This window comes from Felis catus, chromosome D1 (genome assembly GCF_018350175.1).
Source record: "Felis catus isolate Fca126 chromosome D1, F.catus_Fca126_mat1.0, whole genome shotgun sequence".
Classification (NCBI taxonomy): domain Eukaryota; kingdom Metazoa; phylum Chordata; class Mammalia; order Carnivora; family Felidae; genus Felis; species Felis catus.
The window spans coordinates 3514439-3541966 of NC_058377.1; the positions used below are offsets into that span (position 1 = coordinate 3514439).

The 27528-nt window shown below is 40.0% G+C and overlaps 1 protein-coding gene across 1 annotated transcript in view; it reads left to right on the forward strand.

Annotated features, from left to right (window-relative positions):
* GRIA4 (glutamate ionotropic receptor AMPA type subunit 4) overlaps positions 1-27528 on the forward strand; it is a 1433894-nt gene that overhangs the window by 825159 nt on the left and 581207 nt on the right. The window contains exons 6-8 of the mRNA XM_045039802.1: positions 6416-6540; positions 8144-8356; positions 14629-16168. The gene's annotated coding sequence lies outside the window, so the exon portion shown is untranslated. The remainder of the gene's footprint in view (positions 1-6415; positions 6541-8143; positions 8357-14628; positions 16169-27528) is intronic.

The following is a 27528-nucleotide window of genomic DNA, read 5'->3' on the forward strand; positions in this document are numbered from 1 at the left end:
GGACTATTAAAAACTATCAGACTAGAGCTTGAGCACAGCAGGGAGATCATCAACAAAATGAAAAAGCAACCTACTCAATGGGATGAAATATTTGCAAGTCATATATCGGTAAGTGGTTAATATCCGAAATATGTAAAGAACTTATACAACTCAACAGAAAAACAAATAGCCCAATTAGAAAATGAGCAAAGGATCTGAATAGACATTTTTCCAAAGAAGATATTCAAACAGCCAATAGGCACATGAAAACATGTTCGATATCGCTGATCATCAGGTAAATGCAAACCCAAAGCACAATGAGATATCACATCATGGTTTCTAGAATGTCTCCTATCAAACATACAGGAGATAATGAATGCTGGAGAAGAAGTAGAGAAAAGGGAACCCTGTGCGCTGTTACTGGGAATGTCAACTGGTGCAGCCACTATGGAAAACAGTATGGAGTTTCCTCAAAAAATTAAAAATAGAACCACCCTATGATCGAGCAACTCCACTTCTGGGTGTATATCTAAAGGAAACAAAATTGGTATGTTGAAGACATATTGCACTTCTATGTTTATTGCAGTATTATTTACCCTAGCCAAGACATAAAAACAGCATAAGTGCCCATCAACAGATGATGGATAAAGAAAATATATGTAAGTATGTGTATGTACACAATAATATACTATTCAAAGGGCGCCTGGGTGGCTGAGGCGGTTGAGCATCCATCTTCAGCTCAGGTCATGAGCTCGTGGTTTGTGCGTTCAAGACCCGCATCAGGCTCTGTGCTGACAGCTCAGAGCCTGGAGCCTGCTTCAGCTTCTGTGTCTCCCTCTCTATCTCTCTGCCCCTCCCCTACTCGTACTCTGTCTCTCTGTCTCTCTCTCTCAAAAATAAATAAACATTAAAAAATATTTTTAAAAATTCTATTCAACTATAAAAAGAAGGACATCCTAGCATATGTGATCACATGAATATACCTTGAGGGCTCTGTGCTAAGTGAAATGAGTCAGACAAAGAAAGATAAATATTGTATGATCTCATATGTGGAATTTTCTAAAAAAAGAAAAAAGCTAAACGCATAGAAAAAGAGATCATGTTGGTGGTCCAGATATGGGGGAGGGGAGTGAAGGTGGTCAAAAGGTACCAATTTCAAGCTACAACATAAATACTCATAGTAATGTTCGACTACTTAGTTGAAACCAACAACCAACAGCATTCTTACCAATGAAATCCCAGTGGCTTTCTCATTAAAATCATAAAGAAGACTTCCTGTTATGATTTTTCAAAGGTTATTCAGGAATTACTGGTCAATGCAATAAAGCAATGACAAAAAGAAGAAGAAACCATTTTTGGAAGGAAAAAACATTACACATCTTAAAAACTAAGATAATTAGTTCAACCAATTAGAGTCACTAAGTTTATGAACTAAAGAATAAATCTGCAACATTCAGAAAATTTCCTTCATACCATCCTTAATTATTTGGAGGAGATATACTGAGTAAATATTTCAGTTATAGTACCATCAAAATATGTGAGACACTAATGTATTTGTAATGACCAGGGGAAATGAAAAGAAACCAAAATCCCACTGAGATATTTAAACAAAGACTAAAGCTAATATAGGTGTTTTTATGATGAATTTGGATGGAGAGCCTCAACAAATTATAAAGCCCAAACAATGAAATAAGTTTGGTTTGGGCATGTTGCTGACAAAAATATAAATGGAACAGAATGGGCAGGCTAGTAGACCTGAGTATATGTGTCCTAAAGGAGAAATCACAAAGTAAAAGGGACAAGGGAGTTATTCAATAAATGGTGCTTAATAATTTATGCGTTGTTCTTTAATAAGGCAGAAAGATCAATAATTTAAGAAATTATCTCAAAAATGAAATGAATTGTGTATTTTGTATTTGATTGTTGGATATTGAAGGATTTGACAGCTTCAGGGAAATGGATGAAACTAAACACCAAAGGGGGCTGGTCGAGTTGATTTATTCCATTTTAAATAATCTGATAGCCATAAACAGTACGATCAGAAACATATTTCAAGGAAATGTTACGAAGGATTACTATTTTTATCTATAATGAAATCATACGATAAGAAATTAGACTCCAGTGTATAGATATCAACCTCAATAGAAGTGTATTAAACAGAAGATCTAAAAGGGGAAATCCAGATAGCTGACAAATTATTAGTAAAGTGCTTAATCTTTCAAATTGACGAAATTCGTAGTTTTAAAATACAAAGTAATTTTTTCTCATTCCAAGCATGAAATAGTCATCACCAAAGTAAAAATATCAAAGACTACATCGGAGCAGGCACTCTCGCAAGCAAATAGTATTACATACTGTTCACAGTCTATTCAGAAAGCTATTTCACGGTGTTTATCAGAAGCTTTCAAATCGTTTGTCTTTTACACAGTACAATGACTGAAAGCAATCTATTGTAAGATACTGATTTGACAAGCCATCAGGGCATTATTTACAATAAAGAAATTTAGAAACATCAAAATGTGATAATAATAAGGGATTATGTTGCAATGTGTAGGTAAAATATAAATTTTCTATATGAAAGAGTATTGTGTGAACAGAAAATATTGCTCTCTCTGACTTGGGGAAATGCTTCAGACTTAATAGTAAGTAGTAAAATTAAGTTAGGTAGCATAAATATGGTAAAATCCATCTTTAAAAAGCAATATGAAAGAAAGGACGGGAAGAGTGGTTACCACGGTTATTTCACTCTTGTGACATGATGAACTGTTTTCATTCTTCTCTCATTCTCTTTATGATTTGAGCTTTATAAGGCTAGGAAATCAAACAATCAACAATATTTACTTTTGAATAGTGTTAACCGCGGTTCACTGTAGAACTCAAATTCTCCTACTCTTAAAGCCTTTCTTGGGTGGAATAAATGATCTCTTTGGCCACAGGCACTTCTCAGTCCTCTAAAACCCTAAGACTGTTTTGCTTATAAATTTTGTATTCCACTACTTGCATTTTTTTTGTATTGCATTATATAGGGGTGAATTTGTTCTTCTCATTAAAATATTAACAATCCAAAGACACACCTGTTATGGTTTATCAGTTCATTTTCTCTACCAGAGTTAGTAATTGAATATAGACACTTAAATCTTGAGATACACCATATCGTATCATATCTGGGGTCACGTACAGTGGATGATCTCCCGTGGCTGGAGCATCTGAGGTCAGAACATGGGGTAAACTGTGCATTTTACCTGTTGCTTGCAGGGAGGAGGAAGCAGAAAAGACATCATGCTTCCGTTCTTGCGATCCCTAAGTAGTGACATAAGCCTGACTGTTTCTGTACCGTAAGTCCACATTTCCAACATGACCTTGGAGGTCCATCAGTAGTTCTCCCCACACCTTAATACACCGAAATCTACACAATCGTGTTCTCAGTCTTATCACTTCCATCTACTCAAACTCCAAATTTCAGAGTCACATTCCACTGTACTAATTTCATCCCCCCCTTTATTCACAAGCGTCTACATCTATTCATTTATTCATGACAAAGTTTCTGCCTAATCTTGTTGCCTTTACTTAGGATCAGGCCCCCATGACTTCACTTTTGTGAGTTTTCATTATCTTCCTGACTGCAAAGTTCCCCATCCCGAATTTACTCTTCATGTTGACCCCAGACAAATCCTCCAAAGTGTACCTCTGATGATGAGCTGCCTGTTCTCCAACAGCATTTAATTGTTCCAAGAATTAGCCACATTTAGTCTCCTTAAATAGCTTTCTAACCCCTCTACTCTTTCACATCAATTATCATCTTATCATTCTCTGTGGTAAAAGTGTGCAAGGATGCCTTTCTTAAAGGTCAACTGTTCTCTTAACTATACACGGGATTTATTTTCCTAGGGAACCAGGACATATCATATTTCACTGAAATACACGGTTTCACATTTTCACATCGTTGAAATCATGATGTATCTTGCGATTAATGGCACCTAACATTTTTTCCCTTTTAAATCACATATAAAATAATGTTGCATCTTAAAAGAGACAGCATCATAAATTTGTTGAAATACGGTATCTTTTTTGGTCTTCACTGTATATAACCATGATTTTCAAATAGGAAATGTTCAAATATTGCTTGATATACAAATATATGTTAAGAAACAAGTCTCGTGTTGAAACTCAAGGAATTAGCCCTGGATATTGGTTAGTTTTGCTGCACCCATTCCGGTAGTAATTTCGAATGCAACAGCTACAAACATCAGAGTGAGATGGGAAATAAAAACAAATATACACACTTAACAAGTTGATTGAACCTGCTAGTGTGGACAGAGTAGAAAACTGCACAGAGCACAATAAATACTAAATCCAAGTGATAACTTTATGATCAGCTATTCGTTCCTGTATTGGATATTTTAGAAAATATCTCATTTTTCTAAACTGACATTCTCTCTGACATTTATCTTACCCAGGTCTTCACACTCATTTCAAAGTGTGCTATTTTTACACAGAAAAAAAAAAAAGAAGTATCTACTTAATCACCTGATGCCAACAAGAACTATTGTCTTTCATAACATGAACTGTGCTTCCAAAACCTGGGTGTCTCAGCAACTGGGTAAAGAAGTTAATTCTTCGTAAGACATTTGCTTGGTGCCTTTAAAATCTGAATAAGCTAAAGACTGCATCATTTACTGCACCAGCAAAGTGAGACCATCTTTTGTTCTGGATTATAAGCAACAATCACATTCAAGTTCACCACACTGGATGTATAAGGTTCTATTTAAACTGTCTGATGAAGCACATGAAACCTCTGAACAATTTATCAATTTTCCAAATATTCTTGCTTCAGACTATGTAAATCAAAGGCATAGGCATTCATTCATACACCGTTGAGCAGGTGTGTTTTAAGTAATGGAGCACCTAGGTGGCTCAGTCAGTTAAGCGTCTGACTTCACCTCAGGTTACGATCTCACGGTACGTGGGTTCGCGGGTTCGAACCCGCGTCGGACTCTTTGCTGACAGCTCAGAACCTGGAGCCTGCTTCAGATTCTGTGTCTCCCTCTCTCTCTGTTCCTCCCCCACTCATGCTCTGTCTCTCTCTCTCTCAAAAATAAACATTAAAAAAATTAAGTAGCATGGACATTGTTTTGATTTATCAAAGAGAGCATCTAATCTGTTCTTATTGTACAATACATGCTCATCGTAGATTAAAAGTCTATAACATCACTCCACCTCATTGCTAATATTCATTCTATCATTTAATCACGGATCTCACCTTATAGTCCCTTTCAGAATTCAAAGCTTCTGGGGAGGGAGAGCATTCTTTACACACTATCTTGGCGTGAATCTGGTGTGACGAGGCTTTCAGAGATGTCCAGAACAACAGGAAAGATGGTACTTGTGGGGTGAGCTGCAGAGAGGCCACAGCGCTGGGGTGATGGTGCAGACCTGTGTGGCCCTGTCGAGGCCTAAGGAGCCTGGGAAGCCATAGTCTACAGACTACGTGGGTTTCCAAGTCGGTTTGTAGTTGTGACTTTGTCTTCTAGAAGCTCTGTGACACTGAGCGAGGGTATAATTTCTCTTGGCCTCAGCTTCCTCATCTATACAGGGCTGATACTACTTTTGACCTCATACAACTGTACGAGGGGATGTGTATACATTACTTACCCTAGTGAATTGTATTTATATGGCAACTATTTTCACTTTTCCTGTGAGTATTAGGTGTTGAAGAAACCGCAATTATTCTGAAAATAGCACTACTACTTTTCTTAAAAGCAAAGCAGACAGATTAATGAGACTATGCTTTGCGCAATGTCACTGTATGCTCAAAATACACTATTCTACCTTCAGCCCTCTTTTCATGTTTCTTTCTCTTTTGTTGTTCATCTTTGATCTTTTTTTTTTTTTAGCACTGAGGCTGCAGGAACTTAGGGTCTTGTAGAAAGAAGGAAAATGTGCACATGATAAGAGCAGAGGTAGAAAGTCTGTTTAAGCAGAAGTAGAAATATGCTATTTTGGCCACTCGGAGGAAAAAGATATCACAACGTCCTTAAGGGAAGGCATCAAGGGTGGCAGAGAGATAAGAGAAAGTTTTGTGGACAAAGAGATGCTGGGACTGTAGGATCCGAATGTGAAATGAAAGGACAAGAGTTGGGGTTGGGAGGGGTTGCCAGAAGGATCCACATACACAAAAGGTCAGTGGTGTGAAAAATACAGGCACAGCCCTGTTTTTTGCTTTGGCAAGAATGGAGAATCTAAGGAGTAGAGAGAAAGAACACGGATGCTGCAAAGCTAAGTGGGTGACTCATCTCCCTGTAAGTATGTGGACACAGGTACAGCGTCCATCCCGTTGGTAAAACAGAGCAGCAGGTGTATGAGGATTACATAGGTTATTTAAACCGCTAACACGTCTTCAGCTCACAGGACCTAGTGTTTCTCCTTTCTTCAATAGGCGATGTGGGGCCACTGACGTGTCTGAGGAGGAGAGTGAGCAGGCCAGAGCTGTGACTCCAGACAAATACCTGGGCAGCCGCGTTCTCCATAGCATCGTGGGACAGAGAGAGAATAAGAGAAAAGGTGTGTATGTGTGTTTAATACAGTGTGATTCACTCCAATCTTAGGACCTGCCTGAAACTATGCTAAGCCAGGCTTTCAGTCCATTTATTTCTCTGCAGACATTCTCAGCATGTTACGTAAGACTAACAAGTACAAGGTTCCCACGAAGAATCTTTAAAAAGAACCTGTGACCCGGCGTAGACTGGAACACTTACTTAGTCTTTTAACACATAATGGAAAAATTTAGGGACGACGGAAGTGTAAGGGTCGCGGCCGAAACTGAAAACATTCATTTAGGCAGATTGAAAGCATTTAGCAGACTGCCTGAGCCCTGCGAGGAGACAGTAGCGGCCGACAGGCCAGCTTCGCTCCTGGCAGGCAGTGATGGGGTTGATCGTTTGAGACAGGGATTCACAACAGAGAGAATATAAGGCAGGTCTGGATTGCTAAAAGAAATCTGAAAATAGTGTGTTCTGCAATAATTCCGATGCCATGGTATTTCTGTGTAGTTGGGAACACGTGTGGGCAATACTCGGGGGAAAAAGGAGACAGAAGTAATCATGTGGAGTATCATTTGATTAATTCTCAGCTAGCAAATTGTATAGACTTAGTTTCACCTGCAGGGGAGAGTGTCCTGGCTCCTTTCTGTGTGGTCCTAGTTTGGCCCTTGGTTTCCTTTACTGTTTCTTTTCTAATGCTTAGACAGACCCCCTACCCATAGAGCCCAGAAAATCTCTCTGCAAAACAGTTGGGTGGTTTTATCAGGCAATTGAGCCACAATACTAGCCATTAGCTGCACATTCATCTCTGGTTTCCTGCTGCCCTTCATTGAGCCTAACTGTACTTTTAATCCTACCTGCTAAAGAGGATTCGCACTCTAGGAAAACTACCCACACCAGATTTGGATCAGACCTTCCCTTTTTTAAAGATATGCTGGTAATTTTATTCAACATAGGGGGAAAAAAGCATAGTGACATATTGGAAGAATCTTCTTGTCTAATAGAAATGTAGCAATAGATTCCCTGATGAACTGATCAGATTTAGATGTGGATACACCTGTAGCTACAAATCTTCCTGGTCTTAATATCCCTTTTAAAGTCACTGAAATGGGGGCGCCTGGACAGCTCAGTCGGTTAAGTGTCCTACTTCAGCTCAGATCATGATCTCATGGTCCATGGGTTTGAGCCCCGCATCTGGCTCTGTGCTGGCAGCTCAGAGCCTGGAGCGTGCTTCAGATTCTGTGTCTCCCTCTCTCTCTGTCCCTACCCCACTTGTGTTCTGTCTCCCTGTCTCAAATAAACACTAAAAAAAGATTAAAAAGACAGCCAAACTTCCAGAGCTAATTGAAAATGTTTGCTCTGGTTGTCATTTCCTTCATCTCCTTCAAACATATTTAGCAAATTGAAGACTGTAAGTGGGGACAAGTGTATCTGCTTGGAGTTCAAGAACTCATCAAAGCCACGTGACTTTGAATAAACTATCTTTCTAAATATCAGTTCTTTCATCTGTAAAACTGAGATGGTATTATTTACCCTAAATGGCTTTCCCAGGAACAAGTGAAATAAGCCCCAGTTGTTATTTTTCCCCGGTTGATGAGAAATTAAATTTTGCGACGTCTTCTTAGATAGTTTCTAAGCTCAAGAAATGAAGCACACTGCTCTTCTTCTCGGATTTATTACATCTGCTGAGAAAGTCTTCACTGGCCTCCTTCTGGAACAGAGATGCAGCGGAACCAAGGCTCAAGTAGTTAAAGAAGCCTTAGATGACATCCCTCCACAGAGAGAGGGACACGAAGATTCAGAAACGATAAACCGAGAGGTGATGAGTCAACTCACAGGTGAGTCCTTCTCAATCTTACTTATCACATCGACACATAAGCAAAGTTATTTTTCTTCTTAAAAGCTTCTCTCCTTGTTTCCTCTTTGGTCTGAACTCTCACCACTGTTAATACTATTCAAGGTGAAATAGCTCAAAACATGCCACAAGAAAGCTTTTTTTTTTTTTTTTTTTTAATTTTTTTTTCAACGTTTATTTATTTTTTTTGGGACAGAGAGAGACAGAGCATGAACGGGGGAGGGGCAGAGAGAGAGGGAGACACAGAATCGGAAACAGGCTCCAGGCTCTGAGCCATCAGCCCAGAGCCTCACGCGGGGCTCGAACTCACGGACCGCGAGATCGTGACCTGGCTGAAGTCGGACGCTTAACCGACTGCGCCACCCAGGCGCCCCAAGAAAGCTTTTTAATACTGTCCCTGATCATTACTTAAATCACATATCACTGTTTACTCAGCTATGTTTATATATGTACCACCTCCCTGCCAGACACGTTTTACATCCCTTGGGGATGAACACTCATGTTGATTAACTGGCTTTTCAATAAATTAATACAAAAGGGTAGGCTAGTGCTTAAGAACACAAATTGGGTTCAAATTTCAGCTCAACGTATTGTCCAAATGGCCCGATCGTGTTTCTAAACCTCTCCACGATTTAATTTCTTTATGTGGAAAAATGGCCACCTTAGAGGACTGACAGAGTCTTAAATTCCTGGTACAAATTAATCCCTCAATAAGTTGTTGCCATTATAATGGTAACTGTTTGTATCCCTACTTTGAGTAAGATGCAGATTGGGCGTTTTATATGCATTATATCCAATTCTTGAAGTTCTATTATTGTTGTCAACTTACAGATAAGAACATGAAGGCATAGAGGGTAAGGCTTATACCAGCCGACTCAGCGTGCAGTGGCTCAGTTGAGAATTGAAACTCTGTTTCTGGCACAAAATCCTCTCCCAGTTAGTCTGCTGAGCCATAGATGTCCTTTTTAGTGCTTTTGTGAGCATTTACTGATCACTTAATACGTGCCCAGCATTGTTTGAAGTGTTATATTTTGTCTTTTAAAATTCTCACACAAACCATGAGATAGGTCCAGTTAATCTCAGTTAAAAACAAAACAAAATAACAACAAAACAAAACAAAACAAAACACCTGAGGCACAAAAGTCATTACTGTGTCCAAGGTCTCAAAGGTGGTAAGTGGGAAGGTCAGGACTTCAGACCTCTCCTCGCATCCCTTACACATCAGTGATGGACGCACCCCTATTATGGAGCACGTACTGCATCCCAGACTGGGATCTGGAAGCAAGAGATACAGCTGTTACCAAACAGATAAGACCCTGACTGTCCTGGAGCTTACATGCGAGTGGGAGGAGACAGACACACAAGTGTACATGTAATATGTCACATGATGTTCAGCCCTTTGGAGACATTTCAAGTCAAGTAAAAGTGATTGTAAGGGTTGAGGAACAGCTTAGGGCTTTCCATACAGTCGCCAAGGATGGCTCATGGATTCAGTGATATTCACAAAAGACTGAAACTGAGCCCTCATGGAATCAGGGGAACAGCCTGCCAGATTAGTGAAGAGCAGTGTAAAACCTGGATGAAGGACTATGCTTGGTATGCTTAAAGAACCACAGGTGGGCCCACGTGTCTGCAGTAGAGTGCGGGGACTAGAGTGGGGGTAGGTGACGTCAGGGTGAAGGGTGATGAGGGTCCTCTGGGCAATGGTAAAAATATTGTATATGAAGGAAATGGACAATTAGCAGACTGTTGAGGGGTACGATCATTCGTACCACAGGATACATACCAGCACACAGAAGATCCCAGCAGATACGAAGTCTAGTTAGATTACTGCAGTTTGTGCAAACGAAGGGACTGCCTACTTGTATTAAAGGGGAAATGGCAACAAACACACAAACAGGAAACAGCCACATATCCATAGATGGAAGGATAGGATATTTTGAAGTTTCCAGGATCTGCCATCGATTGAGCCAGGACTGTGACTTAAGCGACAAGTCAGGGTCCCATCGACACAAGGAATGAAGTCACCATTTAGGGGGATCAAGAAAACTGAGGGAGGGAAAGCTTTGGAGGGAAACCATGTGAGACTTATTGGAGACACATAAAATGTCAACACACAGGAGTTTAACAAAGAGTAAGTATGTGAGTTCTAGGGAAAAAGGAGCTTGTACCAGACAAAACACTTACTTATGCAGACATTAAGTGACCCAAATCTCAGTAAACACATTTTTATTCCTCACTCGTACTTCATGGCCACCTTGGGGCTGCTGAGGCTCTGCTCCAAGTTGCCTTGATCCTGAGACCCAGGCTGACAGAGCAGACAGGTTAACACTTTGCCAGTCTCATGGCAGAAGGCAAAGGCGCGATGAATCATGCACTCGCTCATAAAGCTTTTCCTTAGAGGTGACCAACGTAATTTCCATTCTCATTCCATTGGCCAGAGCAAGTCACATGGTCAGGTCTGACATTTTTGTAGTGGAGATATGTAATTGTCGTCTAGAGGAGACGGGAATACTAACTCAATCTACCTCAGGGATAAAGGATATAAAATATGGGCAATGTCTGCATGAAGAAACTAGCTGAAGCTGTAAGTCTGGGTATCACCAAGAAGGTAATTGTAAGAAAGCATAGAAGTCTGATGTGTGGGGTGCTCCAGGTTTCAGAGGTCCAGATAAATCAGAAAAACAGTCTGTGGTGACGTTGTCAATAATGTAGGAGAAGAGAGATGGGTGTCCCGGATGCCAAGTGAAATAAATGCTTCAATAATAAAAGATTGATCAACAGTGTGGTGATCAAATACACTGAGGACAGAGAATTGACTGTTGTATTTATAAATGTTCAAGTTATCTGTCACTTGGAAATAAGAATCTCTCTAGAATGTTGGGGATGAAACTCTGGTTCAAGTGGGTTCAAGAGTAAATGGGAGGGGAGGAAATGGAGCATAGACCACTCGCTCAAGGAGTTTTACTGTATGTAACACAGTACAGTGTCATCAATAAAATGTCCTGCCCCGTCAATGGCAGCAAAAGGGCTGCAATCAAATCAGCAACCCAGACCAACAGAAGCCTCTAGTTCTTAAAAAAAAAAAACAGATGTCATAAAAACATCAGCAGGTATTCATTTTGTGAACTCACGGAAGACAGAAGAAATAACCAGAGTAACACTTGGGAAAGAACACTTCTCTTCTCTTCTTAAAAAGGAAAAGTGTTATCTATGTTTTCATTTCAATTCATTCATATTGACACCAGATGGTGTTATAATAAATCATTCCTTTACTTCCCTGAACAACAATCTTCTTTCTTCTATGTTCCTTCCTGAGACTTCATTTTTCCTTCAGAAAGAGTATGAATTGTTGCCAGTTCAATTGTACATAAGCCCCAGACTACAGGGAATTGAAGAACTGACTCTTTGTCACTGCAGTACATTTACTATCCCATGTCCCATATGAAATATTTGCCTCTGATGCTAAGTGAACACATTAAATCAACTCATCTTTCAAGCCCTGTGTACATTTCTTGTCTCCATTCCTCTTTCTATAGAATCGGTGACCATATTCTGGATTTTGGTTGTCACAAGTATGATGACTTTCTCCACAGCTGGACAGCTTGCACCTCACACCAGGGGTCAGGCTTGGTGACATCAGCACCTGTACGTTATCGAGCAGTCATCAAATACTTAGGTGCTTAAGAGATAATGTGTTAGCCATCATTTACTTACCAGGAGACCTCTCTCATTTTTGTTCTCACATTTTCTTCTTCTCTCTAAATGATGATGATGATGATGATGATGATGATGATGATGATATGAGAAAGTATTTCCTCAGTTATCTGAAAAATATTTTCCCTATACATATGAGATAATTATTATTGTGAAGGCAGTTGACTCTTGATTATCAGGCATATGAGACAATCATAGTATCTATGCACTGGGCATCAAAATCACAGGTAAAGTGTAATCTGCGATTGTTGTTCCCAAACATGCAAAGGTTTACCAGAAATCAGAGACAAAGTAGCCATATGTGTTTATTAATTATTTCAGAAATGACTCTGCAGATCATAAAACTAGAGCGATCAAAATAAGTAGAATTTGATATTATAGAAACAATTTGATAATTAAAATCACTTAGTTTGGATTAATGATATAGCAATTTGATCATGTTTCGACAGGCAGAGGTTGAAGACCAAAAGAATGAAGTAATTAGACTTTAATAAATTCAGTCATGGTATAAAACATTACCAGGATGTGCCAAACACAAATGTTTTTGTTATTGTGAGGGGCACCTGGGTGGCTCAGTCAGTTGAGCATCCGACTTCAGCTCAGGTCATGATCTCAAGGTTCATGAGTTCGGGCCCCATGTTGGGCTCTGTGCTGACAGCTCAGAGCCTGGAACCTGCTTCGGATTCTGTGTCTCCCTCTCTCTCTGCCCTTCCCCCACTCTCTCTCTTTCTCTTTCTCAAAAATAAACATTAAAAAAATTATAATAAATGGCTTGTTATTGTAAACATACACCTGAGTTTTCCACGTAATCTATTTAATAGTGATGAAACATCTACAAAAATTTGAAACTGTAAAACCATTTATTACGGTCGTGTCTTTCTAGATATAGAATGTAAGGTTGTGTTTTAGTGCGTATACTGCTTAACTCTTCACAAGTCAATATTATATCTCTCTTGAGACTTCAGTATTTGGGCCCGAGAACTGTGGACTGCTACATCCGTTAAGTACCAAGTGATGCACACTTGACACTAAATGGCTTCCGGCTTCCACATTCTCCAACCACTCTTCTGAACGAGAACGGATCAGCGGTAAGCCAGTCCTGCTTTCCTTTTCAACACTTAGGCTGAATGCTAGGAAAACTTGTCTGCCTTTCCAGGGAGGTTAGACTCAAGCCTTTACGCTACCAAGGTGGGTTCCAAGTAGCTGCTGTCAGTGTTTAAATGTTTCCCTTCCGGGAACAGAAAGCAAGACCCCAACTCCACGCCCTTCAGAGAAACAGATTCATCAGCATAAACCCTTGGTGTTGCCAGTACTGGATTTCAGTGCATTAAATGGACATCTCAGTTAGATGCTTCTCACAGGGAAATATGTAGGGCAATACGAAAAAGTGAGCATTTGGTACAACCCATGAACGTTTATGAAATCCGTGATTCATGTGAAATAAATAGCAACGACAACCTAAAACGTAGTCCGTGCAGGGTTAAAGCGTGCATGCATATGTAGGGCGGTAGTGACAATAATTATTAAATACCTTTTACTGAATATTTATTTTTCTGACATTGAACATATATATGTATTTACTTTCTCTCAATTGTGACAGAGCTACATAAATATTGTATAGTCTTAATTGTTCCAGGAACTTAAAATCTACGTGGAAGAAAATCTTCTCTTCGTACAAAGTTTTACCATGAACTGGACAAATGCTTTGACCAAATCCTGTAAGTGAAAAGAGTAGCTTCAAATAACAGGGAGATGAGAAATTAGATTTTTACAAATGTTTGGTATTGAAGTATAGAGGAAATGTAGTTTCGGGTGTACCACATAGTGATTCGACAAGTGCGTGCATTGTGCAGTGCCTGTCACCACCTGTCACCATACAAGACATTGTTACAGTATTGTGGACTATCTTCCCTACGCTGTACTTTTCATTCCTGCGACTTATTTTTTTATTTAAATTTTTTTATGTTTATTTATTTTTGAGAGAGAGGAAGACAGAATGCTAGCAGGGGAGTGACAGAGAGAGAGGGAGACACAGAATCGGAAGCAGGCTCCAGGCTCTGTGTTGTCAGGGCCTGACGCAGGGTTTGAACCTACAGACTGTGACATCATGACCCGAGCCAAAGTTGAACGCTTAACCAACTGAACCACCCAGGTGCCCCGCATTCCTGTGACTTATTTACTTTACCACTAGAAGTTTGCACCTCTGGGGCGCCTGGGTGGCGCAGTCGGTTAAGCGTCCGACTTCAGCCAGGTCACGATCTCGCGGTCCGTGAGTTCGAGCCCCGCGTCGGGCTCTGGGCTGATGGCTCAGAGCCTGGAGCCTGTTTCCGATTCTGTGCCTCCCTCTCTCTCTGCCCCTCCCCCGTTCATGCTCTGTCTCTCTCTGTCCCAAAAATAAATAAACATTGAAAAAAAAATTAAAAAAAAAAAGTTTGCACCTCTTCATCTGCCCATCCCCTGCTACCTCCTCTCTGGCAACCACCAGTTTGTTCTCGGTATTTATGAGCCTGTTTCTGTCTTGTTGTTGTTGTTTTTCAGAAGCCACATATAAGTGAAATCATATGTATCATATGTATTTCTCCGTCAGACTTAAGAAATCAGATTTTTATTGAATTGAAACCCACAGCCAAACACAAGTTCCATAAACTCAAAATAGAGCCACCGCCTAGAGAGTTCCAAGACCACCCCTAGGAAGACCCCGGACTCGCCTGGTCCACCAGGTCTGCACCTGTTCGTAGGGCGGCTCGTCCTGAAGGAGGACTGAGGGCTGACTCAGCAGCGTCACAGAGGCGGGGCGAGACAGAGTAGACCCCCTATTGAAGGGAAGGCCAGCCCCACGCCAGGAGCTGCCCCTGCAGGGGTGGGACTGAGGCTCCCGGTGCAGGTTCACCGGCCCTGGGGCAGAGAGAAAGCTGTGGTTTAAAGGAGCAAGTAGAAGCTAAAGGAATCAGCCTGGAAGGAACGCTGCCGGAGGGAGCTGCTGGAAGTCTTCGGGGCCTGAGGGGCTGCAGTGGGCAATGCTCACACACACCTGCACCTGGTTAGCGCTGCTCACACACACCTGCACCTGGTTAGCGCTGCTCACACACACCTGCGCCTGGCTAGAGCCGACTCAACAGGTCCGGGCGTCCTGGTCCTGCAGCCTCAGCGAGCCTGGGCCCCTCGCACACACCCTCCTCGTGAGCCCCCCGGGCGGCCCCAGGGCAGCACCCAGAGGGACACCCCAGGGCAGCGCTCGCTACAGCTCCAGTCCTCTCACCAAGGTGACACAGGTGCACAGCACCCCGGAACGTTCCAGGCCCGCACCACCTCGGCTCCAGACCCCCTCCCCCACCCCCCCGACCCCGGGGGAGGGCTTTCCCTGCACAGAATGCTCCAGAACCTCTTGGCTCCTGCCTACCTTAGCTCCAGGGGAACCGTGCCCTCTCCTTATTCATTGAGACGTGTTCTGGACAGAACTGGAGAGAGAATTTTCAAGAGCAAGAGAGCCTGATTTGGGAGTGAATCATGAAGGAACATTTGATCAGATTTCCAGCTTGGGGTGTCAGACTTTTTCAAGCAACTCTGGCATGAGGAAAAAGGGATGTAAGAGTCCCCTGACGGCAGCGCACCGGCCGACACTGAGGTGACCAGCGATGTATGTGCAAGACCAATGTACGGCCAAGTGTAAGGTTACTCAGACCGTAGACTGCACAAGAAGACTCTCTCACAATCCTTTTTCTTTTTCATTTTATACCTTGCCTGGGGCAAGGGTCTTAGCTTCTCTGAGCCCCACTTTTTGAATAATGAAACCTCCCTCACAAGGCTGTCGTGAGTAATGACTGGTCTGATTGCAGATCCAAAGGGCAAGCCCTAAAAACAACTTCTGAATAAAGAAGGCAAGTGGCTTCTCAGCAAGGCAATGGGAAACATGCGTATCTTCTTCGACTGCCTTGGAGCTGCCCAGACTGTGGCCTTGACCTGAGCATTGGCCACTTTACTCTTGCAAACCATCAAAGATGGAGATAAGATCTTCAGTAGAAAACCCATCTGTGCAAGTGAACAGAAGAATGAGATCATTCCCACTCTACAGTTAAAGGTAAGAGGATCCCATTCCATAGCAAGTCTCACTTACACACACGGATAAGGAGCAGACAAGGGTACTAATCCTCTCTGTCTGGGACTTTACCGTGCATGACCAAAATGCATCCTAAATACAGACATGGATAGACGTAGATAGAACACACACATAAGAGAATCGATCCTTTTTCTACGACTGTATTGAAAATGTCCTTTAAGAAATATGGAAGAGCTAAAATGTTATTTCAGACTTAAAACTATACCTTATCAGATTTTAAGAAGAGCAAGTATGACAGAAATTCAAAATATAAATTGATGTTTTTTAATTAATTATGAGAAGACAGAGGTGTATAAAGACATTATTCTAAGCCTGGAAATTTCTAATATTCATTTGCAAACCTGCACTTATATATGCCTAAATTTAAGATAATAGATACACCGTGAGCATTACTGTAATTATGATGTTCTTCAGGGAAGCATTAAAACTCAGTCTAACACTTTATAGTGCACAGCATTTTCTAAGAGTTTGAAAAGGCACTCATAAATGCAAATTCAGAAGTTCTGGGTTGTCCTGTACTTATTTTTTATCTTTACAACTAGATGAGTTTAAAAGTAAGGAGTAGCAAGTGAATGCAGTTTTCCCACAGAAACGCCTTGGCTATTACGGGGTCCTTTATACTAAAAGCTTTGGAAAGGTAGTATTTTAGCTTTTTATGTTTCTCACATTAATTGCTACTTCTATGCACTGTAACACTCTTAACTAGGTTTGTGATTTATTTTTAAAGAAGAATTTATTTTGAAATTATGATCTGAAAAGTCCTTTGGTTAAGGATTTTTACAGTGTTGACTTAAACGGCAATGACAGATCTGGACCATGTGTAAAACACAGCTCAGGGCTAAAAGGTGTAATCACAGGGATGCTAGAAATGAAAGATGCTAGAAATAAGAAGATTGCACTATCTCATCAAAGTTTGCATTACAATAAAATTATTTTGCTCCTGTTTTTAAATTAAATATAAGGAGCAACACAGGACCCTATTTTTACTAATCGAGAATTGCACATTTGAAGTCAACATAAAACCTGTTTCCCTGGCTTGGATGAGGGTAAGTTTCCATACTCTTTACCCTGCCTTTGTGTGAGAGAATAAAATTGAGCAATGAGTTGTCCCGAATCCTTTATTGGAGGAGCAGACGGGGATGTGGTACAGCTGTGAAAAAAATAAACACAAATTATCCAGAGGCATGTACGAAACCACAAACTCAGGCAAAAGGAAATGACAGGGCTCTACTTGTTAAAAAGGGTATAGTTGGGGAGTGCAGGTCTGGCTCAGTTGGAAAAACATGAGAGTCTTAATCTCAGAGTTGTGAGTTCAAGTCCCACTTTGGGTGTAGAGACTACTTTAAAAAACAAAACAAACAAACAAAAACCTTGCCCCCCCCCAAAAAAAAAAGGTGCAGGTAAAGATTGTTTGCAAATCGTTTTGTTTTTCAAGTCAATTTCAAATATACTTCAGAGTCTGATGTTTTAAAGGAACCTCCTTTCTACTCCTGGACACTGCAACACTAAAGCATGGTACTGATTTTATTTCCTGGGATTATGGTGCTGGTGGTAATTGTTTAGATCTTGACTTTCCCTGAATGCACTTCACTTCACAGCCCCAAGGTCCCCTTCTGTGCTGAATGCCTAGTGGGAGAACCCCAATCTTACCCCCTCACATAACCAGACAATTTTGAAGACCTTTACCTGAAATTCTCACAGTAAATTAAAATGTGCAGAAATGAATTTACTGTCTTTGTCCCGCCTATAAAACTTACGTGATTAAATTTCACCAGTACTCATCAGATAACCTTACATGAATCACTCTCTTTATTAAGAAAGGAAATCTACTCAACTGATCCACCTGCTCCAACTACTCTGAAAATAGCTCTTAGTCCTCTCTTGAGTCACAGCGCCCCCTGGGGGGGGGTGTCAGGTCAGGTACCTGACCTAAGCGCTGCACCTCCTCCTCCAACCGCCCCCCCCCGCCCCCCTCCAGCTGTAAGTGCGCATGTCTATGGAGGTGAGAGATAAGGGTGGAGGGTGAGAGGGCTGGAAGTCCCAAACACCCTTGGGGTTTTCCCGGAAGGTTTGGGAAACTGAACCTTTGTCTTCTGAAATGGGCATGTAAGCCTGGAATGGCTGAGCACTACAGGATGTGGAGCCACGGGAAAGTTAGTGAGGACACAGCCTCCTAATGATACATTTCAGTCTCCTGGATCTCCACTTACAAGGAGCTAGATATGTCCCTGGAATTCAGTCCATTGCATGAGCCCTTCTGTAACATAAGCTATTCTCAATTGTTTTGTCACTTGCAGTGAAGGGAGACCAGCCCATACACACCCCAGTTGTTGTTGTTTTTTGCTTTCTCCCCTTCACTTTCCTGAGAACGTGGACTTCAGGTGACCAGTGGGTGCGTCTTAGTCATCTTTGTATTTACAGTACTTAGCCAGCTCTGTCCCTCGAAGGAGCTCAAGGTTTGCTGATGGAGAGAATGAATGAACAAATTTTTAAAAAGAATTAAGTTCACAGAAATGAAATGAAACAAGACCATTTCCTCATGGTTAATTAATGCTAGAGAATAATTTTATTCTTGAGTCTCATGCTATATGTTACGAATGTATGAAAATTCATGTTTCACCTCTGAATAATAAAGGTATGAGTTTGAACTGAGAGAAAGTAGTGCATGGCAACATGACATCGCATCTCATAAAATAGGATTCTGATCAGACATTCCATTTAAAATCCCATTCAATGAAAGTCATCACTGGTGTGGGGGCACCTGGGTGGCTCAGTCGGTTGAGAATCCTACTCAGTTTCAGCTCAGGTCATGATCTCCGGACCGTGGCATCCACACTGGGCCCACAGCCTGCTTGAGATTCTCCCTCTCCCCCTCCCCTGCTCATTGTCTCTCTCTCTCTCTCTCTCTCTCTCTCTCTCTCTCTCTCTCTCTCTCTCTCTCTTTCTCTCTCTCTCTCTCCCTCTGTCAAATAAATAAATAAATGACTAAACAAACAAAACAAAACAAAATTGGTATGAAGATCTTGGGAAATAGACCTGTTGGTCCTGTCAGAACCAGAAGTAAATTAGGAAAGACAAGGCTGTTAGTTACTTCTGGTTTGTTGCTATAGATACAATTATAACTGTAAAACTTCAGTGCTCGGGGGCTCTGGAAATTGGGATTATAAACCGTGTCATGAAATTCCCATCTCTCAATGCTCTTTATGCTTCAGTCACCTTACCCATGTTTAGAAATTCTAAAGGATGGGACTGTTCTAAGGTCTTGAATTGGACTCTTACAATCTCCATGTTCTGTCATCTCTAGTTCTGTTCTAAAACCGTCTTATTCCAGCTCTTCTGAGTATTAATTTTATTACTAAATCCTATCCTGCTCTTATTTGAAAGACAAATTGTAAGCCTGTGTTTGTCTAGAAGTCCCAAATTTTTGTAGAGTAGACAATGTAGTCTTTTTGGTTCTTGTGTAAGAAATGCTTTGTCTATCCTAATAATATCAATGTCTGTTTGGATGTTCTTGTAAAAGTTTTAAAGATATACTTTGACATATTTAGGTTTTATCGTATAATTTATCATCCAAACCTGGATATCTCTGTTAGTGAAAGGCGGTAATAATTATTCTAGAGTTGCAGGTGTAAACTGGGACTGATCTGAGAAAAGCAAAATATATAGTCATCCTTTTTTAATTCATCAGGACTTGATATTTTGGAAAAGAGGCATCAAAATAAAATTCACCAACATAGGCAATTCTCCCATATGATCTTTTGAATATTCTTTTTTCAGTGATCTCAATGATACTACATCATAAATGAAGTTCCATGCATGTGGAACTTTTCTTATGCTTTATTCTTTTGTTTATCCATTTTCTTAATTAGTGTACCTTTGTAAGGATTCTGTATGTAGTAGGAGAATCTCTTGACTTTATTATCTTTATTCAAAAAAATTCTTGGCTAATCTTAACTCTTCTCTCTTCCATGTAAAGTTTAGATCTAGCTGGCCAAATTGCACATACAAGGAAAAAAATTCTATTGGGATTTGTTTGGAATTGCATAAATGTGTAAAAAACACATTTATGAGAAGAAATAAATCACACAAACTTTTCCTCTCTGTGAATATGGTGCATCTCTCTAGGTCTTATCGGATGATTTTCAGTATTTTTATACATTTCTTCATAATGAGCATGCACATTTTTTGCTACACATTTAGAACTAGGTACTGAAGTAAGCTTGTGGATTTATTTTTTGTGATTTCTCTTACTAAGTTGTGTGCCATATAAGTTAATTTTCACAATGTTGGTTTCTAATACTTAGGGATAAAATTGAATTTGGCAAATTAGTCATATATACAGAACATCAGCTGAATTCTTATAAAAACTTTGTCTCATGTGAGTTGTTAGTATTCTTTATATATTCTGTGTTCAGGTCCTCTATCAGATATATGTTTCACAGATATTTTCTCCCAGTCTGTGGCTTGACTTTGTTTCTTTTTTTTTTTAAATTTTTTTTTCAGCGTTTATTTATTGTTGGGACAGAGAGAGACAGAGCGTGAACGGGGGAGGGGCAGAGAGAGAGGGAGACACAGAATCGGAAACAGGCTCCAGGCTCTGAGCCATCAGCCCAGAGCCTGACGCGGGGCTCGAACTCCCGGACCGCGAGACCGTGACCTGGCTGAAGTTGGACGCTTAACCGACTGCGCCACCCAGGCGCCCCTTGACTTTGTTTCTTAACAGTATTTTTTAAAGACTGGAATTTTTATTTTTGACAAAATTGCAAACTTTTTAAACTTTATGGGTCATGATTTTTGTGTTTAATCTAACCAAAGTTTTACTTTTTTTTTTTTTTTTTTTTTTGTCTAGGAACATACATCATTATAGTTTTGGCTCTTATATTTAAGTCTGTGAACCATTGAGAGTTAACTTTTTTTTTTTTTAACTGAAGTCATATCATTGAACACATATCATTGTTTACATACCAACTCTTCCATTTATTAATTATATGGTTTTGGGAAATTGAGGATGACAATGCAAACCTCAGGTGGTTGTTAATAATGATATCATGAGATAATGCTTTGGAAACTCAGTCCGTCACTAGGCAGACATTAAGTGCTCATTAACCAGTTGCTATTTGGTTACTTGTAGATGAGTTTGCAGAACATACATTGAACCTACTGAAGCTAAATGTATGTCACTTCATTTTATATGAAACTTAATCCATGTAGTTAATCACTTCCATGATTTATATATTCTGTAACTTAATACTATTTTTCAGTAAACTATAGTCTTTTTTTAAAATTTTTTTAATGTTTATTTTTGACAGAGAGAGACAGAGCATGAGTGGGGGAGGGGAAGAGAGAGAGGGAGACACAGAATCCAAATAGGCTCCAGGCCCTGAGCTGTCAGCACAGAGCCCAACATGGGGCTCAAACTCACAGACCTCGAGATCATGACTGAGTCAAAGTCAGACACTCAACTGACTGGGCCACCCAGGTGCCCCTCAGTAAACTATAGTTTTAAAAGAAGCATCTCTTCACCAACATCTGTTTTTTAATGACATAATGTATAAAAATCATTTTTCTGAGTATTTTAATGAAAATGCTATTTTGCTATACCCAGTGATACAGTATCAAGTAAGTACAAAAAAGGTAAGTTTGGTGGGAAAGCAAGTCTAAAGAGAAATGCAGTTTCTTTCTTATGTTTTTGTCATAAAAGCTGTTAAAAAGACAACATTCGCATCCACGGTACTTGGAGGCCTTTAAGAATTGGGTATTGGGGTACCTGGATGGCTCATTCGGTCAAACGTCCAACTCTTGATTTTGGTTCAGGACATGATCTCAGGGTTCGTGAGCTTGAGCCCTCCATTGACCTCTGCCTGACAGCATGGAGCCTGCTTAAGATTCTCTCTCTCTCTCTCTCCCCCTCTCTCTGTCTCTCTCTCTCTAAATAATTAAATAAACCTAAAAAAATATTTGGGTATTAGGAATCACTAAACAGTTAAAAATAAATCATAATAGTATAATACTTCCATTCTCCTTTTTGTGCTCATATGATAGACACTTGAGCTATTTGGAACCCATGGGGGAGATAACAAAGGAATTTAAAAATTTGAAACACACAGTACTTAAATTAACATTTTACTCTATTTGCCAAATATTTATTATAAGAAGTGAAAACCCAAAAAGAAACTACAGACCATAGTATTTAACACAGATTCTACTGTTAGTCTGGAAGGTGATCAGCTTTTCCATGGGTTGGTTCCACTGGTAGGAATTAGGACTTGTGCAATGCAATCCAGCCCCAAGCAGAAAGCACCCATGTGTGGCTTTCCTAAGACTCTCTTAATACTGCTTACTATATCCACATTGATTGAGGTCCATTTTGGGCACTAAGCTCTGGCAAAGAGTTACCATCCTAACATCTGAGAGTATCTCTGTGAACAAGGGTGGCCTTTGCCAAGGAGGGACAGTCTAAAGTCACTGACAACACGATGGCCAAAGGTTCCCAGGACCTCCACTAGTTCCTTTGTGTGGGCAAAAGTCCTGTGACACCTGTTCCCTCTACATTTCCTACAATTTAGTTCCCTCTGAAAATGCATGATTCTCATTATGGCCGAGATCCAGGAACAGGTGGGAGTGGAAGACTGAATTAAATAGATGATACAGATGCTTGGTTCAAACTGTGTTCTGACATGTAAACTTAGGTGAGCTATTTAAATTCTGTCTCTGTGTTTTTAAGTGCAGAATCAGAATAGTTTTTACCTCCTCAAGTGATTCCAGAGGTGAAATGAGGTCAAGTGTGTAAGGTGGGCTGCATTTCATGGGTGCTCATTTGCCTAACACACTTAGGAAACAGACTTGCATCTTCTGTGGTCTGTCAGTGATACCTAACCTCCTCGTCCTTATGTTCTGCTGCCTCAGACTTCTCAGGAAATAAGTTGATGTTCAGGGTTCTGTATTTATAGAGATTATAGTTGGACACTGAATCTCTCATTTTTGTTTTGTAATGTACGAAAGCATGATGAAACGTCTCTAAATATAATAACTGAATTGATTAAAAAGTGTTCTGAAATTTATCTTGGAATAGCACAAGGTACTTGGATGTATGTATTTTAAAATTGAACTTGGAGAAGGTGTTTATCATTTTGTAGAGACAAATGGATAAAGAGGAATATCGAGCTTTTGTTGACAACTCATCCCTTTGAAATATTGACACAATTATTTCCAAACTACCCCCACATCCCCCTGACAAAAAAAAATGTACATTCTTCTGTACTTCTGCACATTAAGGTCTGGCCCTGAGCAATTTAAAGAAGCTTTCATAGGAATTCAAGAGTGAACTATAGCTTGAAATGATAGAAAGCCTCTTGTTCTTCCAACTCCCTAAATTTGTAAAGAAAGACACCCCAAACTAGCAACACAGATACAAATTTAAGAGTGGTTTCTGCTACTAGAACAGAGTGATATTCATTTTCTCTTTGGATTGTGCTTGTAGTATTTGTAAGCAATATATTTGGACTCTTTCTCTCCATACCATTGTTCAAGAGCAAGGTTGTCTTTCCACAGAAACTGCTTTTGCTATGTCAAATATGTGCCTGTGGCCAATTAACAAAAATTTCCTAGAGCCTAATGAGATAACAGTCATCAGCATCAGTATATGCAAATACATGGGTGAAAGGTTTTTGAAGGATACAGGCAAATGGAAAGCTTTATGTGGGATTAATATGTCTCCCATTTTCCTTGATTCCCTGTTAAATTTTAAATCTTAAAATTTGGGGGCACCCAAGTCACTCAGTTGGTTAAGTGACCTACATTACCTCAGGTCATGATCTTGCAGTCTGTGAGTTCAAGCTCCACACTGGGCTCTGTGCTGACAATTCAGAGCCTGGAGCCTGCTTTGCATTCTATGTCTCTCTCTCTCTCTCTCTCTCTCTCTCTCTCTCTCTCTCTCTCTCTCTCCCCCCCCTCCCTCCCTCCCTCCCTCCCTCCCTCTCTCCCCACCCCTGCTCACACTCTGTCTCTCAAAAATGAATAAATGTTTAAAACGTTTTTTTAAATAAATCTTAAATTTTGGCAGCAGACTACTTAAAAGGAGAGAAGTGCATAAGATCTAAAAAATAAAAATTATGGAGGCGCCTGGGTGGCTCAGTTGGTTAAGTCTGATTTCATCTCAGTTCGTGATCTAATGGTTTATGAGTTTGAGGCCTGCGTCAGGCTGTCTGCTGTCAGCACAGAGCCTGATTGGGATTCCCTCTCTCCCTCTCTCTCTCTCTTCCCCTTACCCACTCACGCTTTCTCTCTCTCTCAAAACTGAACATTTAAAAAATAAAAATAAATAAAACTTATGTATGAAGCAACTCAACTTCCAGTTCTCTGCAGAGAAAGTTATTATAATGATATCCATACTCATTACTTGTTTCCAACCACAGAAGTTGAGATGATATGTCCTAGCTGGTCAAGGTCAGCCCCTTCATCCGTGCCTTTGATTTCATCTGCCCTCTTCCGGGATGGGATGTATTTGCAGTGAAAAACCCAGTCCTTTCTTTCAATGTTAATATTTCCCTCTGTATTGACTCCTTTCTCTAAGACCATGGACGTGACCAATTCTGTGTAATTCTTAAAAATAATCCTCACAGTATGGGCACCTAGGTGGATCAGTTGGTTAAGCATCTGACTTCGTCTCAGGTCATGATCTCATGGTTCCTGGGTTTGAGCCCCATGTCAGGTTCTGTGCTGACAGCTCAGAGCCTGGAGCCTGCTAAGGATTCTGTGTCTCCCTCTCTCTCTGCCCCTCCCTCACTCACACTCTGTCTCTCTCTCTCAAATATAAACACTTAAAAAATTTAAAATTAGAAAAAAATAATAGTTCTGATGGTTAAAGTTCCAGTTGTTTCCTTTCTCTCCTTACCATCTAACAAAACTTCTTTAAAAAAAGGCTTATGTCATCTTCTTGCGTTCCTCATTTCTCTTTTATATCTTGGTGCAAAGCAGTCAGGTTCTGGACCCTACTATCCTCTCTCCGCCTGCTTCCAAGGGGATCCTGTGTGGTCTCAGTGTAGCCACACTCCATGTGTTGGCCATGGGAAAACCTCATGTCACTGCTCCGTCTGCTGCATCCAATTTGGTCACCATCCCCCATACCTGTCAATCTTAATCACATCCTGTGTGCTGATGACTCACACGTCCATGCATCTCAGTGGACATTTGAGCTCGGAAGACATTTTCATAATGTGGACACATTCACAATCATCTTAAAATACATATTGTCAATTCCTAACCGATCATCTTTCCTCTTAAACCTGTCCTCCTGTCTTCCACAGCTCAGTGAAGAAATGACCATCACCCACCTCACAAACATCAAGTCAGAAACCTAAGAGAAATCTGGAGTCTTTCATGACACTCCTCAACGAAGTGAGGACCAAATCCTGCTCCTTCGATTCTGTAAAATTTTCTGAATCCTACCACCGTTTATTCCCTTTTGTGTTATTATTCAGGTCTTCATCAGTATTTTTAATTCTAACTGTGTTTCTCCCTGACAACCTTAACTGCAGCATTCTTTGCTCTGCTGTCAGAGGCACCTACACGTGTTGACTGTTACACGCAAAGTTCCTTCACTGGGTCTGGATGAGATTGGTATTCCTTGGAATTACACCCAAGGACTTCCAAGGCAAGTAGTGTATGCAGTGATAGCTCACATACAAATATTATCTCACTTCTAGTATCGATTTTTCTCCAAACCCCATGAGTCATTTAAAAAGCGTGTTTTCTAATTTCTAGACATTTAACATTTCTTTTCTTTTTCAGTTGTGTGTGTGGATTTTAACTTAATTACATCTTAGAAAATGTAGCTTGCAATGAATTTGCTAATTAATTAGCAAAAGACAGGAAATGTAGCCTGCATGATTTCAATCCTTTGAAAGTTTTGAGGCTAATTTAAAGGCCAGACTGTGGCCTGTTTTTCAACCTAGGTTAGTCTAAAAATGATAGGTATCTTCCAATTACTAGGTTTCATATTCTAGACATGTCCAGTGTGTAGGGACTCATCAGTTGTTTAAAATGTTCTCTACTCTGATTAATAGATTGTGCAATTTCTCTGTCAGTTGTTGAGGTAGTGAAAGTACTTCTTCATAATGATGGTTTTTTTGTCAAGATTTGCTAGTGGCTCTGTCAAATTTTATTTTATGTATCTTGAAGCTCTATAATTGTAATTAGGAGAATATACTTTATTTTTTAATTTTTATATACATCTGTTTGATTTAACTTTTTATCATTTTATGGAACCCTGCTTTATTTCTGGTACTGCTTTTGCCATATTGCCCAATTTTGTCTGATAGTAATGCATTCCTGCCATCTTCCTGTAAGTTGCTTTTTGCTTGTGTATTTTTTCTACCCTTTGACTTTCATTCTTTCTCTTTCTTTGTATCTTTATTATATTGCATTAAACACCAAATAGCTGAATTTTCCAAACATTCATAGGGTGGCAATCTGTCTTTTGTATTTTGAGACTTTAGTCTGTCTACATTAATTATGGTTACTGATATATTTGGACTTACTCTTGTTATGTATCTATTTGTCCTTCTTTTTCAATTTCGTTTTCCTTTTTTTTTTTTTTGTCTTCTTTGGCAAGTAGTTTGTAGTTTGATTTCCTTCTAATTTTCCCTCTACTTGTTGAGGAGTTTTATATTCTATGCCTCTTGTTGTTGATATGTAATTTATATACATTGAATAGTTCAGGTCTTCCTTGTACAGTTTGATCATTTTGAAAATGTACCTGTATAATCTATATCCCATCAATGTATAGAACACTTCCATCACTCTGGAAAGCTAGTTCCCACCCCCACCCTCCTGAAATAACCACACAACTGACTTCTGTCATAGCATAGATTCGTTTTCTGTATTATAGAACTTTGTACAAATTAAATCATATGGTATACTCTATTTTGTATTGGACTTTTTTTCGCTCGGCATGTTTTTGGAATCCACATATCTCACGTCTATCAGTTTTATGTTACTTTCGAGTTGATGAGAAGTATTCCATTGTATGAATGCACTAATATTGCATTTTTTCTTCTGTTTTATTACAATAAGTTCTCTGATCCATGGCTTTCTCTGCGACTTCTAGTTTTTGGCTTTTGTGAATAAAATCACTATGACTATATTCAAGCCTTTTTGGGGGGTGAGGGGTGAATGTTTCCATTTCTTTGGAAAAATAACGAATAGTGGAATCACTTGGCCGTGGGGTAGATGCATGTTTAACTTTTTAAGAAACTGACAATAGTTTTCCAACGCTTTCAACTATATTCATCCTTCTCCCTACTCACATGCTTTATGGTTTA